Below are 20012 nucleotides of genomic sequence, written 5' to 3' on the forward strand. Positions count from 1 at the left end.
CTCATCTTATATCATGGCTGTTCTACTTTTATGGTTAGGTAGGTATATTCCTGGCTAGTTTTGTGGGCCCACATTAATATTACCCAAAGTAAATCTGATTTTTTATACCTATTTCAACATCAGGATGCTACAGTACCTCAGTGAAAGAGACAGGGAGAACATAGAGGTTTAAATAACTTCTGTGAGCCTTGTGCAAGGAATCACATTAACTTGCTACACACAACACTTGAGATTACAAAATGATTTAGTAAAAATATGTTTTTATGCAGTTATAGCAGAGCATAGTCAGTTGAATATATTTTGTATTGTATAGAACTATTTCAGACTTAAAATAAACTGCATGGAAATAAGCTCCCTCAAAGCCTATCCTAAGTATACAGAAGGCAACCTGCAAAAATTAGGAAGGACACTGATTTTCATGTTTCTGGGAAACTATCAGAAAGCTAGCAGTACAAATTTAGATTAATGAAATTATGATAGACCAGAAACTACATTTAAAAGTTACATGTATAAGTCCCAGATTTCATTACATAAAAATGGAATTTCATTTTTTACATGGATTAGTGTCCCGAAAATCAGTGTAAGTTATAGTCCAACTTACTATCAGAAGTTGACATCGGTAGTACTTCCTTACTAATGGGGGGGCTTGTCATCATTGATTTCTTGCACAAAATCTCTACGCCTGTGCTGGTAGATAAGATGGCAATGCAAAGTACTGCCAGATGTGCATGTATGAGGACATATATTGACTTGCTATTCATTTTTTTCATTTATGAGAAGAACTTCTCAAAACAGTCTATGCTGCTACAAAGTGCCAAGAGCTTCTCACAAAGGTTCATAGGTATATGTGGTTTACTATCAAAATGTGGAAAATCAAAATAATTTTCCATCTTTTGATAAAACCAGTTTGCTAAAATTTGTGATAACAAATTACCAAAATATCAGAAATGGTAACATGGAATCAACATTTGAACACCGGAAGTTCCAACGTGAAAAGTCCATGTTACTGGTAACATTTTTTGCAGATGCCCCCCTGCACCCTCCACACCCCCTGCATATTAAATATTCCAACTCCGAGATCACATTACAGTGAGAAAAAAGTACATTTCTCGATCCCCACTGTAGTGCGATCTGTTTCAGAATCATACCTCCCAACTGTCCCAAATTACTTGGTTCTTACCGAGTTTTGGGGTCTGGGTTGCCACGATTCCTGAGTGGCACCCCTTCATTTCTGATTTTTTTTCTTTGTGTTTTTGTTTTTTTTTATTTTTTGCCCTTTGTCAGCTGATGTCATCACATGCGCAATGACGTCAGCTCTGTGAGGGCTACCAGCCTGTCAGAAGTGAGCTCGCGTATGTATTTTTGGCTCAAATCAAATGCTTTGCAAGCGGAAATGGCTTGTTTGTGGATATATTATCACTTGCTCACTCCTGCCTGGCTGACCGTGGATTATTTATTTAGAAACTCCTGCCTGGCTGATTTTTAGAAGGCTCAGCTGCTCATTTGTGGATTTTATGTAGAAGGCTGGGCTGCAATGCAAGGGAATGTGGATTTATTATCGCTCCTCACCTGGCTGCAAATGGAGAAGTAGTTAAAGATACTGAAATAGGGTGTGTTTGTGTGTCTGTGTGTGTGTGTGTGTGTGTGTGTGTGTGTGTGTGTGTGTGTGTGTGTGTGTGTGTGTGTGTGTGTGTGTGTGTGTGTGTATTTTCGGCTCAAATCAAATGCTTTGCGAGCCTGGGTGATTTTGCTTTGCGAGCCTGGGTGATTGTGGATTATTTATGTAGAAGCTCCTGCCTGGCTGATTTTTAGAAGGCTCGGTTGCTCGTTTGTGGATTTTATGTTGAAGGCTGGGCTGCAATGCAAGGGAATGTGGATTTATTATCACTCATCGTTTGGCTGCAAACGGAGAAGTAAGTAAGGATACTGAAAGCCGGTGTGTGTGCATTTCTCACATTGAATAGGGCTATATATAGATAGACTGCATTATCTGAACAAATGTGTGTGTGTGTGTGTGTGTGTGTGTGTATTTCTCACATTGAATAGGGCTGTATACAGATAGCCTGCATTATCTGAACGTGTGTGTGTGTGTGTGTGTGTGTGTGTGTGTGTATGTGAAATGCCCCAGCTAGGTATAACTAGTTGTTAGAGTTACTCAGACTCAAACCCTGTACCTAAGATACAAGGAGCAAGAGCCTAAATTCTCTACCCATACCACCACTCACTATTCAAGGAGTTTCTCAACTGTTCAAAGTTTCACATAATGTCTGAATGCTTGTCTTATACTTTTGGTCTGTTCCTCATTAAATTTGTGGTTTTCTGGCAAATCAGTGAGAGCTGAATTCACTGAATAATGATAGCCATTTAAGTTTCAGACTTCCTGAATAACGATAGCTATTTAAGTTTCAGTCTTCCTATCTTTCACAAAACGCATGGTAACACAAAACATCTTATTCTAGCAACTTTTAAGATTATACAAGTAATGTTTAAAATGTGTTCCTGGTTTTGGGCCTTTGCACCCCCCCCCCAATAAATTTTGGGTTTTTCCAGATTTTTTTGTGTTGCATAGCTCTTCACGAGGAGAAAACTTTAGTGTTGCTTATGCCAACTCTGTGTTGTTAGTAGCACAACAGGTAGTATACTTGCTTTTGATGCAGAAGGCTGTGGGTTCTAGTCCCACAGTATATAGATGGTTTGCTAATACTGTACTATATTTTACTTTTAAAGGTGGTGGATGCTGCAGTCCTGAGAATGTCCTCATTGGCAGGAATATCTAGTAACTATGAACCTGTTATCAGTTTGCTACCCATTCCCAGTTGCAACATTACTAGTTCATCATTTTTTTATGTAACATAGGCAATTTATTCTTCAAGGGCAGCATGTACTTTATTTGCAGATGAAACAATGAAATGTAAAATTGTTTGGTAGCTGTAACCTCTTCATTAGTTACAGATCTCTTTAATGTGGAATTATTTAGATGACTTATGCATTTTCTTTGAATGTGAGTTTCAGGGGCAGAGAAGTTTTAATGCTGTAAGTCTATTTTCATTGTGAAACTGTATTGCCTTGTTTAGCAGATGTTTATTGGTCATTGTGCTATAAAATGTAAAATACAAGTTTTAAATGAAATCCAAATAATCATTGTAGAAGTAAAGCAGTATGACTATGTACACATTAGTGTTTATGGTAAATGGGGCAAAATAGAAGGTAATGGGACATTGGAATGGTTGCAGGGGGACTCTGGTGCCATATTTTGCTTGTCTGTTCTTTAGTTTGCATTTGAAAGTTGGTATCCCACAATTCCATTTGAGTGGGCGGGGTTACATAATTATGTATGCAAATTTGATGTTAATCAGTATACAGATTTGTACCTATTTTTCATGAGCCTTGTCCAGATTTTTGATGTTTCCAGGTTGAGAGGTATGATCAGAATGTTGATTCCGTATTAGCAACTGTACTATACCATTTGGTAATGTGGATCGGCATTACAAAAACTTGAAAACAGCCTTTCGACCTTCCCAGCTTCGCATAAGTGCTGATCTAAATTTTGATAGTAAACCAGTATATACTGGGCTAACGATCACCAGGGCCTTTATAAGCTCAGTTGTGCAACCCAAACCAGTTGTGTTTCCATGAATATGAGCATTTTTTTAGGGTATGTTAGTTAAGAGGTTGCTAAAGGCTTAGTGTGCATGTGTGTCTGTATGTATGTGTGTGTGTGTGTGTGTGTGTGTGTGTGTGTGTGTGTGTGTGTGTGTGTGTGTGTGTGTGTGTGTGTGTGGGGGGGGTATGTTAATTTTATTTATTGTTGGCTTTTGTCTATCAGAGACATGGAGGCCAGACCAGGGGTGAATTTTCAATTTCTTATCCGGTTGTCAAGGTTATGTTTGAATAGGGTTAGAGATGGACTCTGCTTCACATGGATGGGGAGCCTGTTCTAGAGTGTGGGGATCCACTGAGAGACATATCTATCTCACTAGCATGTTCTATTTATGTCACAACCAAATTTTAAATCCTTTGATCTTTTTGGTGCTATTAATTTTGTGGATGTGTAAAAGGTCCATCAGAAATGGATCTGAGAATGCCTTCTATGTCAGCTATAGTTTGCCTCTCAGTAACCTATAAGAGAATGAGTATAGAGATAGGGCTTTAAGGTTTTCAATATAGGACAGTGTGTTAATACCCTGATGAAGGACTTCTGTGGGCATTTCAACTGTTGCATATGCCTGGTCAGATACATGCTGAAGGGAGCATTGTACTCAATCATGGGTTTAATAAAGGCTGAGTAAAATGGTACTATAGCTTCCCTGGATCTGGATGCCATACCCTTACTTGTAAGTTGGGTGATATAAAAGAATTTTCTTACCACCTGGGTTAAGTGTCAATCAAAGGCCATATTACTGTCTGCATATGTTACCAGATCCTTAACTACTGGGTCATCACTTAGGGGTGTCTTATTGATGGAGTAATGAACCTGGGTGGTCTTTTTTCCCCAAAAGGTATAATGCACTTGTTAGCATTGAGTTTTATTCCATGGCTTTGGCACCAGTCATTTATCTGTGTTAGACCCTTTTGTAGGATGTTAGTATGGGGGTGGAATCCATGACAGCTCCCAATTTGCAGTCATCTGCAAACCTGATGAGCCAGGGTCCCTTGACATTAGTCTTGACCTATGAGAAGTAGATGCTAAACAGGAGCAGGTCCAGTATTGAGCCCTGAGGTACTCTACTGGTGACCAGTCTACTGATGCCTATCTGTGAGCCAGCTGGCAATCTAATGAGTTTTGTAGGGATTTACACCTACTTCAGTGAGTTTGTCAACTATACTTGAGTGGGGTATTGGGTCAAACCCTTCAAAGAAGACTTCCAGGATAAGTAAGCATGACTTTTCTTTGAAAAAAACAAACTGCGACAGGTCTAGTGTGTTGATCATTTACATGCTAATTCATTCTATGGCTTTGCACATTAGACTCGTCAGACTAATAGGTCTGTAGTTTGCAGGGATGGTTGATGGTCCAGCCTTGTAAAGTTGGATAAGTAATCTATTTAAAGGCTGTAGTTGAAAAGTGACTCAGGTGGTCTTAATACATCACGTTTCAAGCTATTTAGGAGGGAGTCTGATATATTGTCTGGGCCCAATGAGACTGCATTTTTGGCCTTAGCAAGTGCTGTCATGACCTGATACCTGCTAATAGTTGTGTGTGTGTGTGTGTGTGTGTGTGTGTGTGTGTGTGTGTGTGTGTGTGGGGGGGTTATGCTAGTATGGATTTCATGAGGTGAAGAAGGGGGGAGTAGGGGAAATTAGAGCTGCATTCGTCAACCAGCAGATTCAGTGTATCAGTTTGCTCAGTAAAGATATCATTAGCACTAGTTCAGCACACACTGCTGTGTATTATCTTGTAGGTTTCGGCCGTAGCTGTACATAGCCTTGTGGCTGTCTTTAGCCTGAGAGGTTATCTTGACCTCATGATTGGCCTTGTTTCATTTAATTAGTCCTCTTAGTTTCCTGTTTAGTTTAATTAGTGGGCTCTTGCCATTATAAGAGTTGCTTTTTCTTATTTTGGCATTACTTTTTTTCCTTTCATTATATACCCTGTAAGGTTAGGATTCCACAAGTGTCGTTTGTTTGGAGGGAGGTTGTTTTGGGCTTACTTCTGGTAGGTACAGCAGGCACTATGCAACGATTTACATAGTTATACAGGTTTTCTGTAAACAATTCTGCATAGCTGTTGTGAACTTGGGGTTTGGAGGGGCATTGTATTTTGTCAAACTGTCACTAACAGGAAGTATTTTGCTCTAGAATAGTTCCTGACTGTTACAGATTTTGCTGGGTCTTCTGTGTCAATTTTTATTTTGAAGGAGACAGCTTTGTGATCTGACTTCACCAGTGAGGACATGATAAGGGGGGAGGTGCAGAGCTCTCTTATATTGATGAGTACTAGGTACAGTATGTTTGAACCTCTGGTTGGAGTTTGCACTATCTGGTCATAGGTATTTGTGTTAATGAAGTCCAGAAAACATTGTGCTTGCAAGTTGGAGGCAGTCTATAGAGAGGTAGCTTAAGTCTCCCATGAATAGGGTATGTGGCTGGAAAGTGAATGCCTTCAGCAGGTCTAGGTATGATTTATGGGATTTTGGGGGCATAGGTGGTGACCTATAGTTTGCAAGGCTTTGGTAAGGGGCTTTATCTGTGGTGATTTGTACATGGATGACCTCCTGGGCATCATTCTGTTTAACCTACTTAGAAGTATATTTGTTGCTATTTGCAAATCACAACATGCTATTTTGCCAAGAAATGCTGAGAGCTTATCATAATAGGCTATGAAGACAAATTTCTGACTTTTTTTTTATTTTCCTTTCATTTCCACTTCCACAGTATACCATATCTAGAATGCACAGTAAACATATCACAAAACAAAAAATGAGGATAATTAAAGAAGTATGGACAGCTTCATCATACATAAGAGTCCCAGTGAGAGTTATAATATATTATACTGTTGTATATATCACAGAAAATGGTTCTGATGTCACTAGCGTCTCCTTCTTTCCTTATATACATTTTTTTGCTCTGCTCATATGACTGCCTCCGTGAGTTCAACAAATTCTTGCTCTTGTCTGAACTTACCTTCTAGACTCATTTCAAAAATCTGTCTACCACTTCCAGTTTTACTCTTCCATGTTAACTTCTGGTATTTCCTCTTTCACCAATCCAGCATTAGACATTAGTCTTATCTGGTCATCTTTTGACCAGGCTTCCATGCTATCATCCATTCCAGAAAGGAAGGAGTCTGACATCTCACTTACCTTTTTCTTGTACATTTTTTCCCAGTATGAAACTACTTTGCCCCACAGTCCTCATATCTCTGTACAGCTATATATGCAGTTAACCTACCTCTTTCTCTGCAACTTCTGTCACTCAAGCACTACCTTCATTTGCTTTTAGTTTTAGGATTTATTGAAATAATCATTACCTATTCAGTAACTACATGTTCTCAGATGCTGGACCTTTAGCATTTAGACAGTTGCAAATAACCTAAAATTGTTCCCACATCCAAACAGCTTTCATTCCTTATGCTGTCTAATCCTAGTAAATGTACAGCTTTTTCCTAACCTTTTCTATCCTTACATTGCAGTATGCCTGTATATCAATTATGCTTTCCCCTTCCTTTGCATAAAAGTGCAGTGAACTGGAATATCATATGCCAGGTTTGGGTACATTTGTGCAATAATGTGACAATAAATATTCAGAAGATAATGCCACAGAATGCCAATCTTCTATTTTCTTTTAAATCTTGATGAGTTCAAGCTTCATGGGATCACGAATAACACAAAGATCACTTCCAAATGAAAATCCAAAAACATTCATCTTATGGTATTTTGAAAGTTTCTTTTTTCATTCCCCAATAAATGTTACTGAAAGGATATAGACTTTTGTTCAGTTTACTGTTTCAACAAGACTTGTGCACAGGATGAGTGTAATGATCATTGTTCTTTAAGGCCGAATGTTTTTGTAGCATTTCCAAATCTGACTGAATGCACACACTTACTGACTGTCAGATTCCTTCCTTGCAGTTTGATGTTTAAGTCTGATGACAATTCAGTGATGTGAATAAGAAATGCCCAATCATTTATCTAAAATTAATTATCTGATAAATTGGCATATTTGCCTTTGTTGGTCATGAAGAATTACATTTCCTCATGCAATAACCAGATCTAGTTACTGTAAATGTCCTGATCAGCCACATATATTAAATGAAGTACATTGTACCACTATGCTTTATTCTTGCTTCCTTAAGAAAGGTTTTGAAATATCTCTGATTCATACTCCTCAGCCTTATGAAGCTGTTGGTATATAGTTAGTTTTTTTTTTTTTGATGAGGCACTGATATGGTGATTACATTTACAAATCCAGTTTACCCAGTCATGGAGGATGGGATACCATAGCCATTCTTTATGGAGAATGGTGATACCATAGACATTGTTTCTTCAATACTGATGTTTTTTTCAAAATTGTCCTATCTGTTTGCATTGTTTTTCACTGCATAAACAATCATCAGCTCTTCCACCACAAGAAAAGAGCTGGAGAGTCCTCAGCTAAATAGGGCCACGTAAGTAAGTATGACTACTGCATAAGAGTTTCAAAAAAATGTTGTGTGCATGGTCCAGTGAATAATAATTTGAAAAGTTGCTTATGTACAGATGGGGTCAGGAAGCTGCAGCAGTAAAATACAATTGATAAATAACTACAATCTGTTTTTTCACAGAGAGGGTGAAGGGTCGGACAGAATGGGCCCAGTGGCCGGGTTGTGGCATAAGGCTGCTTCTTTTATAAGACTGTCTTAGATGGTATTATTTATGGCAATTAATGGCAGTGTCCTGAGATGGCACGTATCTCTACAAATGTGAGTGTAATTCCCAAAGAGAGAGGGGAGTGAAGAGAGAGAGTATTATGCTCTGCTGGGAATTTTTGAGGGATTTTGTGTGAGATTGCATCATTCAAGATGACCATAGCAGGGCAGTTACTACAGACCATAGTGGCAGGTCACAGTAGCTAAATTGATAGCTACCCCAAGAACTGTGCCACCATTAAATTAAATAACTTACACAAAAGAGTGCCTTGAGGTATTCCTTAGCATATTTGAGCAGTATGCCCATCAAGAGGGATGTGACAGAGCTGACTATGCGACGATCAAGTCAGCACAGTTATTTGGAGAACAATTGACAACTTTCATGAACATGCAGAAGACTGATTACTATGACTTCAATAAAGTCAAAAAAGCTTTACTTGCCAGAACATCTGTTAACACAGGGGCATAAATTCAAGTTTCACAGCTAGATATATATCTGATATCAACATGGTAATGAGACAGATATGCAACTTAAAGCATATTATTAATGTATTGCTACATTCAGGAGGCCAAAATAATAAGAATAATATCATAAATTATAAAATTACCAAATTCAAAAAAAATACCTACTTCTTTAAGAAAATGGTTGTATCAAACTGACTATAATGACTTTGTAAGTGTTATTATAGTACAAAGACCGTTGTGCCACAAAACCATGCATAACATCACAGCAGTTTAGACTTGTTGTAAAACTTCAAATATTGGTAACAGAAAGCTAAGAGTTGCAGGCACACTCTGGTGTAAATGTGGAAAAAGGTTTAAATGGTTACATTTTATACTACTAATAAAATGCTGTTAAAAACTATAACGATTGAAAAGATTGCTGGTAGTGATATTATGCCTCTAGAATGTGACAAATTGTCTTGTAGAATATTTTAGACTGCAGTCTGTTACTGTGCAATTGCCAAGTTAATTAACCACAATACCTTAATTGATGGCAGAGAACCTCCATGACTGTTAGACTCAGGCAGTATGATAAAACTTATAAAATTGTAGCATGCATGTAAGAAGAAAACTATTATTAATAAGGCAGTAAAAGGAAGGGGCTTGCACACTAAGATTTTGCAGCCTGAAATGTTTCAAAACAGAGAATAGAAATATCATTTCCAACATAGTTGTTATTTAGCAATCCTTTGGTTGATAAGTATTGGATCCTTCAAGACTTGTATCTCTTTTAGCTAAAGTAGAAAAGCTAAAGGAGAAATTCAAAGTTGTGCATTATGAGTGAAAGTAAAGTATATAAAAAGTAAATCAAAATTTGGTTAATTGCCTTATTAATAAGCTTTTCTTATTTTTTTAAGTTGCATTTATGATACTGAATCTATATTACAATACTACAAATCAAGCAGTGGAAGTGTCAATGCAGCCTGAAAATGGTGCAAAGCAGGGAATTGAAGTGACTACCAGAAGAGGAGAGAAGGGGGCAATCACCAAATGAGAAATTTAAGGAAATGAGTTTAGGAAATATGGAAAAAGCACATCTTGACTTTTTGTCAGTCTAAGACAAAAAGCATCTGAAAAGGAGAATTCTATGTAGCAGACATGTTTTGAAAAGGAGAACTTCAAAAGGAAGATTTCATACTGGCTGCATGGTTAACAGTGACAGAATCCTTACTGTGACCTAGGCCACCTGGGGTTTGACTGGTGGCCCCATAACTGGAGAAGACATGCAAGGATGGAGAGAAGTGAAGTGTCGTGGTCTGCTCACCTGCCCCAGTGTGGGAACAGTAGCTGGGTGGGCACATGGGAAAGTGCACTTTCTTTGTTGGGGACCACTGAAGCCACTTCCCTTGTTTGAGATAAGACAGCAGAAATGCTTACAAATTAATGAATGTTGTGGAAGTGAGGGACAACTGGTACAACTAGCCTGTTGCATGTTCCACTCCAGCTCTGAAAGCCAAGAATTTGCTAGGATGGTACAGCCAAATTTGAACCAGCCCTAATGGCTGTCTAAAATTGGCCTCTCCTATATGACCCTCACCCAAGTGATGGGGAAAAATGAGCTGATTGGCTGAAATGTGCTAATAGTCAACAGGCAACGGGGGCAATGAGTGCTAAAAATAAGTAAGAAAGAATTAATCGGGGTAGTTAAAGAAGAAGAAGCAGTACTTGGTCAGATTTTTAAACCCACTTCTGTCAGTGTATACCCAAAACCTCAAATGGAAGACTATGCAACAGGTATCTGTAAGTAAAGAGAACATTAAAATTGAATATAAATCATTTGCAGACAGAGCAAGATAAACAAGAGAAAGTAAATGAGAGGTTCACCATGAGACAGAGCGAGGGCAACATAGAAGAGACAAGAAAAAGGAGAAGGTATTATATACTAAGTGAACATAGCCTTACACAGAACCTGATTGCTATTCCTGTCGAATCAAAATACAGGAACTTTAAGCAGGAGGAAGATGGTTCCCTGCTTCAAGCTCATAAAAAATGGAACAAGAGAAGTTGTATAAAGTTGAGACAGCAACTGAAACTGAAGGATACTAAGTGGAGATGCCATTTCTAGAACCTAGAACAACTAGAGTTTGTGACCCCCAGGTACCTATTCTATTAAAGGGGAAGACAATGCTTTCTACTTCAGAACAGGCTGACCCAGAGGAGACTTCAGAGGTTGCCAACCTTCAGGTTAACCAGTTCAATTTTAAAAAAGTCACAGACGGAATATGAAACCTTTAGCAGATCAAGGAAAAATATTGATAGGGTTGTATGGGCAGAACCTAAACATGCTCCTACATTGTATTTATATTCTCAGTTACAAAGTGACTTGTACAGTGTAAATAAGAATGTAGAGGAATAAATACACCACTGAAAAGGAAGTAACACACTACATAAACTGTCCAAGCCACAGAAACAATAAATAAAAGAATTTCCATTGCAAGGCAAGGATTTGTTCCCAGAACTGTCTGGCAGAGCACATTTGATTCATTTCCAGGAGAAAGGGCTAATTTAAAACTCTACTGCAAACCAGAGCCACATGAAAGGCAACACATCAAGTAATAAAAATGCCTCAGCTAGGTGTAACTGAGTAGTCCAAAAGAGAGTAGGACAACCTCATAATGTTAATCTCTAAACTTGATAGATCCATCAGGTTTCATAATGACTTTAGGAAACTGAATAGAATTTCAGAATTTGACAGTTACCATGTACTTAGGACTGATGAGTTAATAGAAAGGGCAGAGAACAAAGTTTTGTCAAAACCAAAGAAATTATGCTAGTATAATATTCTTCCTTTTGGATTACATGCCACTCTCTAGAATGTTTTCAAAGTTTAAAAGAGCGTCATGAAACCTCACACGAACTATGCTGCAGTTTACCTAGATAATATCATTATACACATTGGGAACTGGCCTTGCATCTAGCTATGGATCAGGTTAGACTAGACACCAAGAAACAAGAAAGACTAACTGGTGCCTCTAGTAGCAAGGCATAGTTTAAATACTCTAGCTATGTCATAAAAAGAGGAAATATTAGAGTCTAAAAAGAAATAGTACAAGCAGTAAGAAAGTGGCCTGTCTCAGAAACTGAAGAAATATCAAGTGAGGGCATTTTTGAGGATAGCAGGAGCTTATTAGAAGAGCATGTGTTGTTCAACAATAGTTTGTCACCTCACAAACCTGTCCAAGAGAAAGATGGTCCTCAAATAAAATGGACAGCAGAAACAGGCACTGCTTTTATGCAGTTAAAGAAAATGTTAAGCTCAGAGCCTGTGTTATCATCTTCTGACATTTTTAAATAATGTGCAATTTATTCAGATGAGCAGGAAGTGGGTTTTGAAGCAATGCTTTCACAAACGTTTAATAGAACCATCCAATCTTTTGTTAAAACTAAGCAATACAGATGGAAAGTATTCTGTAACCAAAAAAGAATCCCTGGCCATCAAGTGGGTACCTGCTTTTCTATAGTACTATCTGTTAGGGAGATAATTTACTGGTGTAACAGGCAATGTTCTCCTATTATAGTTACATCAACAGTAGGATGGAAAACAGAGCTGTATGTGGGCCTTAATTTTGCGGTCATTTAAGTTTGAAGTCAAACAAATACCCAGCTTGACCCACTAGAATCTGAACAGTCTATATTATGCACACAGCCCACTCAAAAGGCATGAGTCTGGCAGGGCCAATTCCAGCACAGTGTGGTGGTTCTTATCATTTGGAAAAACCCTAAAATGTGGAAAAAGTTGTGAAAATATGCTTATAGCAGTGTTATATAGAGTTAATTGTAAAGAGTGACATTTCTTTAAATTAAGTAAGTTTTTTAAGTTATACCTGTTTCTTTAAAAAAAAGAAATATATCTGGCTGGATTAATGACAACAGACATATTTAATGAGCTATTAAATGTAATATAAAAAGAAGGCTGCCATAAGCCTAGTCAGTGAAAATTTGCCCTTTATGGAAGGGAGCATGGTGTCCAGAGCAACAACTTATGGGGACAGAATCAACCAGAATAAAAACAGTCCTTAAAGAAAAGAAGTTGAAAAGTGTTCTTGCCATCGGATCATGGAGAAGTGTACCAAAAGAGAATGGTTTTAGACTAAGTAAAAGATAGTTGCCATGCATTTTGTTAGTTTGGAAGAACCTCTGCAATTTTCATTTGTATTTAATAACTGTATTCTTTTCATTAAGACTGGTGAAATTAGCTGCTAAACCCTCTCTCTCTCTCTATATATATATATATATATATATAAACATATATATATATATATATATATATATATATATATATATATATATATATATATATATATATATATATATATCAAGATCTAGCTTGTATTACTCATATTGCCTATTTAGTTTTGGATTCTGTAACAGTGAATGTATAAGGTTTGTTATACTTATGTTGCACTATTACGTTCTATACATCGTAGTTCTTACTGTTTTCTATATCTGGATGTATTCTACTTACGATGCATTCCACTTAGCTACTGTCTGTGAAAATTCTGAAATGTGAGTCATGGAAAAGGTCTTCGTAAACTTGTAAATTCTGCTTCTATATTTCTGCACTCCTTTAAGTGCAGGCCATTCTCAAATACTGAAACCTGGACGCAAAACAACCACATAGCCCTTAATGTCAATAAAACCAAATGAATGATTTTTCCCCATCTAAACACTCCCCCATTGATAAAAACTTCTTCAAGATCATAAAACAGAATAACACTCCATTGAAATTGTCCTTCACACCGAACTGCAAAGGGTCATAATTGACGAACATCTAAAATTCGATATCCACATCCAAAGTAACATAAAAAATAAAACACCAAAAATTAGGACTCCTATATAGGCATAACCGTTGTCTCACACTCTCCATCAGAAAGACCTTGCCTCCACATACCTTTTACCCTCCCTAATTTATGGCCCTCCTCTGTTCTCGAATCTTCAGCTCGGCCTTCAAACTAAATTAGAAGCCTGCTACAATAAAATCTGCAAATTCGCCACCAACTCTAGGAACTCATCCCATCACTGCATCTCCCTCCACTCATTGCAATGGCTCGAGCCTCCCAACTATCTGAACCTCCTTAAACTCACCACTGCCCATAAGCTCATATTTAACCCATCCTAGTATCCCTCTCTCTTCACCTCCTTAACCCCTATATTCCTAATCACTCACTTAGGTCAGAAAATCAGAACCTGCTCAAAATCTACAAACCTTTACGGCCACCTGGACACTCTCTGCTATTCTGCTCCTTAGCTAAACTATGGAACTCTCTTCCTCCCTCCCTTAGAAATACTCCTAACCACTCTAACTTTAAATCCGTCCTCCATTCCTACCTATGCTCAAAGTGAGAATGCCCTTGCTCCTTCCCCACATAAGACCCTCCTATATTAAAACCCACGTTCTAACTGTGTGTATCATCTCTGCACTCCCATCATTTGCCCTCCTTCTCCTCCTTAACTTCCAAATTTTGTTAATAGTTTATTTCCAACAATTTCTCGTCCTCAGTTGTAACTCACTAACTCACTGTTAATGACCCTTAGACTGTACTGTTGCTAGATTTTTATTACTATTGTGGAATGTAAAATTTCAATTCTAATTACTGTTAATGACTCTTAAACTGTACAGTTGCTAGATTTTATTATTGTTATTGTAGAATGTAGAATTTTTTTTTTACTGTAGAATGCTGCATAAAGCTGTATAACTTCTTTGCTTTGTATGTGTATATGCTAATATGTTTGTCATTGTTACTGGAGCTTTTCTCCCCGGGCCTCCATTAAAAATAGGCTCTTTTTAGACCAAGTGAACTTTCCCAGGCATCAAACTGAAATAAATAAATAAACAAACAAATAAATAATATCTCAAAATAGTTAACAGACCAGTCTGCTCACCCTGTAAACAAATCCCCCCCCCCAAAAAAAAAAAATATATATATATATGGGTCTACCTGACAAGGTCGACAAGCCACAACATCGACAACCAGTTTACCGACACCACATAACCGACAGTTCACAAACACGAAACCTCACATGCCTGACAACGAAATCACTGACACCACATAACCGGCAGTTCACAAACACGAAACCTCACATGGCCAACACACCATAATAATGACAATCAACAAACAAAACAAATCCCCTGTCCAAAAGCACACACAACACAAGCACACCAAAATCCCACACTAAACCTCACATACACAATATCTACAACCTTAACCCTAACCCTAAGGTCCATCACTATTGCACAGTTACCTAACCCTACCCTAACTCACTTAACCCACCCCTATTCCTACAGACCGTCAATATCGCTTTTTTACCTTAGCACCTACCGTCGTCACACACGCATACTTACACAGCCTTTTCCCATGTCAGTGTTCTCAGCGTCAGTGTTTTCATCCATCGGTCTTCTCAGTTGTCGATCTTCTGGCGTCGGTGTTCTATATATATATATATATATATATATATATATATATATATATATATATATATATGTATGTATGGTTCCCCTTCAGAAGGTCGAATGGCTGAAATCTCGAAATGCATATGGTTGAGACCATATGATCGAAATTTTAGAAGTTCGACCTTCTGAATGGGGATCTGCATACAGCGCAGAATGGGAGATTTCCCCTTCTGCGCTGTAGTGCGATCTTGGAGTTGGAATAAATAAGTAGCGGGAGGTGTGGGGCCCCCCTGCAGAAACATTGTTTTGTGTTTTGTTGTTTTTTTTTTTATTTCCCTTTCGGAAGGTCGAGCTTCTGAAATTTGAGCATATGGCTTCGGCCGTATGCATTTCGAGATTTCAGCCGATCGACCTTCTGAAGGGGAACTATATATATATATATATATATATATATATATATATATATATATGTATAAAATCTGTGGGTAATGCTACTCAGTGCTAGAAGTCTAAACCTCAAAATGCACTCACTCGAGGCACTCCTTAAAATGGAGAACATCGACATCTGTGCAGTGACAGAGACCTGGTTCAAGGCTCCAGAGAGCACCCCTGCATTACCAGGCTATAATTCATACCACACCTTTCGGCCACCTAACCTGGACCAAACTGTAAAGGTGGAGGCGTGTCCATATTCATTAAGGATATCCACACCTCCAGGCTAGTTGCTCAGCATAATGCATCCGAGATTATCCAAGAGCAACTAACTTTGGGCAAGATCGCAATCCAAATTGTAGCTTGCTACAGATCCCTCACCATGCCCCAGGATTCCCACTCCTCCTTTCTTGACACACTGGAAAGTATTAGGGTATAACCCAACACTCTAATAATGGGGGATTTCAACTACCCCACCATTAACTGGGAAAACTACTCATGTATCAACTCTTTTGCTCAACGTTTTCTGGAATTCATAAATTCCACTGCCTTGGATCAACTTATCCACACCCCCACCAGGAGCAGCAATATCCTAGACCTGGTCATTACCAACATGGGCGACTGGTGCTCCACACCAGAGGTCAAGTCCTCGTTGGTCAGATCTGACCACAAGCTAATCACCCTAAACAGCTACATCCCGCCTCCACCCTCCATTAGGGAAACCATCATAAAAAATTTCTCAAAAGCCAACTTCATGCTTCTTAAGACAAAAGTGGCAAACTTCACGACACCCATGCAAATGGACAATAGAGGTACGACTGTTAAATCTTACACAAATGCACTTTATAAGCACTTACACAAGTGCATGGAACATGCTATCCCTAACAGAACCAAGATGCTATCCTCCAAAAAAGGAAGCCAATCTGGTGGTCCCCTGCCATAAACAAACTCTACAACAGAAGAAACTGTTGCAAAAAGTAAAATCCCATGATTGGAGGAACTCCCTGGTCAGCCTCAGTAAGAAGTTGAGATCCCTGATAAAATCCTCCAAAGCTAGTTACGAAAACAAAATCACCACTGATTCTAAAGACAACCACAAAACATTCTACAGCTATGTCAAGAATCTAAATAGCAGTACTCAGATCTGCTCTGAGTTACAGCACAATGGCACTAAATATACAGAACCAACTGATATTGCCAACATCCTGGATGATAGGTTCAGTGCTAACTTTATCCCCCTTTCACGTGCTAAAGGGCTCATCTCTATATTGGAAGAATGAAAAGTTCCTGTAATCACAGCTGCACAGGTAAAAGCCACACTCTCCAAAGCCAAGAACACAGCATCCATGGGACCTGACAACATCCCAGGCTGCATTCTACATGAACTACAGAATGAACTGCCACCCCACCTAAGTACCATGTTCAGTCATAGACTCACCTCAGGCTTTGTGCCCACTGAATGGCACACAGCGACAGTTATCCCATTCCACAAAGGGGAGCCACCACAGACCCCAAGAACTACTGCCCCATTAGCCTAATGAGCCTGGCCTGCAAGGCCATGGAACATATCATCATGGAACTTAAAAACAAAGACATTGGTAATCCCCAAACTCTGGACCGCACCCAGTTCAGGTTTGTAAAAGGCAGATCATGTCTCCTAAACCTGATAGACTTCTTTGAAGCAGTCACCAAAGCTGTAGACGAGGGTAAGGTGGTTCACACAGCCTATCTAGATCTCGCCAAGGCTTTTGACACCATCCCCCACTCTGGAATTATAGATAAACTAGGTATAAATCCCAATGTCACAAGATGGGTCGCCAACTGGCTCACTGACAGAAACACACTGTGAAAGTAGCAGACTCCAAATCCGAGATCAGACCAGTGACAAGTGGAGTACCACAAGGTTCAGTCCTGGGTCCTTTCCTGTTTGGTATCTACTTCTCTGTAGTACAGGCTAACACAGAAGGTCTTTGGCTAATGAAGTTTGCAGATGACTGCAAACTAGGAGCCACAATCGAAACTTCTAATGATGTGGACATTCTACATAAGGGCCTCACTGAGACAGATGCCTGGTGTCAAAGCCATGGCCTCAAGCTCAATGCCAAAAAGTGCACTGTCATCCCCTTTGGTAAAAACTCTGTACCCATGAACTACCACATAGGCAGTAGTCTACTTAACACCGAATGTATGATAAGAGACCTTGGGACACAGGTGGACAGTAGTCTCTCCTTTGATAATCACATCGCCACAGTAGTCAGGAAATCCTTCTATGTAGCACACCTCATCACAAAAGGTTTCTCATCCAGGAAAAAAGAGGTCATTGTTCCCGTCTATTCATCCCTCATTAGACCCAATATAGAGTACAATGCCCCTTTTGGTATGTATCTCACAAGACATCTACAACAACTGGAAAGGCTGCAGGAATATCTCACAAAGAGGATTATCAGCCTGAAACAGATGCCTTATGCAGACCGTCTCAAAAAACTCCAGCTTTACTCTATTGCATATCGCCTACTCAGAAGTGATTTCTGCCTAACATACAAAGCTATGTCAAACCCAGAGCTGTTGGACATGCTCCACTTAAAGAAATCCTAATCCCTCCGAGCTACATGCTCTAGGGACCTAAACCTTGTCACCACAATAAACAGAACATGCTGGAGGGATAGATTCCTGTCCAAGAGACTTCCCATACTCTGGAACAAACTACCTATCTATATCAAACAAAGCTCCTCATTAGCACTCTTCAAGAAAAATATTGATGATTGGATGGGAAATAGGAAATTCACCCTGGGGATCTCTTCTGTGGCTCTGCTCAACAGGGGCATAGGAAAATAATTTTCTTGGATGGCAAAAGCAATGGGTACCTGTTTGACTAGGCTTATATAGGCCCTAGAGCCAGTAGCCTAGTACCTACCTATGAACCTATATATATGTATATATATATATATATATATATATATATATATATATATATACACATATGGATAGATATGTATATATACACACATATATATTTATATGCATATATCTATATATCTCTCTCTCTCTCTCTCTATATATATATATATATATATATATATATATATATATATATATATATTAAGGTTCATAGGTAAGTATAAAGCTATACATCCAGAAGCCAGAAGAACATTTGCAGCCTAGCCACAATATTGAATATCCTCACAGATGAATCATTCATTCATTCCTTGTCACAACCCACTTCACAGAGGGCTTGAGAGGCAGACCCTAGGTATGTTTAATATCTAATTTTAATATCAATGAAGGTTTGAAGAGCCAGATTGAGAATGTATTTACAACTGCTTATCTGTTTGTCCCAGTTAAGCTTAAACAGGGTCAAGGAGCTACTTTGTTTTACATCCAAGGGAAGTTTATTCTATAAAAGAGGGATTCTGTGGAAGTGATAGCTATCTCACCAGCAGGTCCTATTTATATTTTGGTGGAAATTTAGATCTACTGAGTAGGTGCTTTGGGTGTTTATTTTTTTGTGAGGAGAAAGGAGGCACATAGTACTGGATCCTTTCAGGTTCTGTAGGCCAGACAGAGGTCCCCTCACAAGGGTCTGTAAGGAATAGAACAAAGCAAGAGAGACAGAGTGAGAGGGAGAGAGAGAGAACATTTTGAGGTGATTAGTGTAACTAAAAGAACGCATTACCTTGATTGTCTTGCTGAAGAAATATTTTGGTCTCTCAAGCTTAGTCATATGCTTACATGTACATGCCAAAGAGGTTATTATATTCTATTGTGGACCTAATGAGGGAGTAGTAGAGAGAGGCTATAACTTCCTTGAACTTTAAAAATATACTGATGATAATCAGTCTAGACAGATAAAAGGATTTCTGAATAATAATGAATACATGGAGATCGAGGGATAGCTCATTATCAATGAAATTGATCAGATCCTTATTGAGTCAACGTGTCATAGGTGCATGGGTATCCTTGTTTTCTGCAGTATATGATGATGCATTTCCTGGCATTTAGTTTAAAGCCATGGTTGAGACACCATTTTTTGATGTGTGTTAGGCTGCGATGGAGAATCTAGAAGTCAGATGAGGATTTTATGACAGCTCGGAGTATGAAGTTATCTTCAAACTTAGTCATCCATGGCCCCTTTTTGCCAGCAGGACTAGATCCAGCACTATGTAATCTAGGCAGCTACCTAGGGCCCGGTGATGTTTGGAAGAGGGTAGCTGCAACAGTAATATATCAAAAAAAGAAACATTTTCTGCTTTGTTCATCAGTCACAACATTAAAAATCCTCCTTGTTCCCTGGCCGTAACTTTTAAAAAATCTTGCCTTACCTCTGTCAGCATGTATACT

This window comes from Protopterus annectens, chromosome 2.part0, assembly GCF_019279795.1.
Source record: "Protopterus annectens isolate FY-2018-M chromosome 2.part0, PAN1.0, whole genome shotgun sequence".
In the NCBI taxonomy this organism is placed as follows: domain Eukaryota; kingdom Metazoa; phylum Chordata; order Ceratodontiformes; family Protopteridae; genus Protopterus; species Protopterus annectens.